Below are 434 nucleotides of genomic sequence, written 5' to 3' on the forward strand. Positions count from 1 at the left end.
TCAGCCAGCCAGATTTCAACAAATCATCATGAAACTCTAGTATTCATCTTCAAGAATTTCGAAAAAAATAAATACCTAATCTAAGCAACAAGATGAATCGTCAGGTGTCCAAACTGAACAATTCCCCGGCAACGGCGCCAAAAACTTGGTGCGCGAAATTGTGAACAATACTTTTTACAACTCTCATAATCCCCGGTCATGAACCCCAAAAACTTGGTGTTCAATACCATGGCATTACACAACTTCGCACAACTAACCAGCAAGTGCACTGGGTCGTCCAAGTAATAAACCATACGCGAGTAAGGGTCGATCCCACGGAGATTGTTAGTATGAAGCAAGCTATGGTCATCTTTTAAATCTTAGTCAGGCAAACTCAAATGGATATGGTGATGAACGCATAAAAACATAAAGATAGAGATAGAGATACTTATGTA

This window comes from Arachis duranensis, chromosome 1, assembly GCF_000817695.3.
Source record: "Arachis duranensis cultivar V14167 chromosome 1, aradu.V14167.gnm2.J7QH, whole genome shotgun sequence".
Lineage (NCBI taxonomy): Eukaryota > Viridiplantae > Streptophyta > Magnoliopsida > Fabales > Fabaceae > Arachis > Arachis duranensis.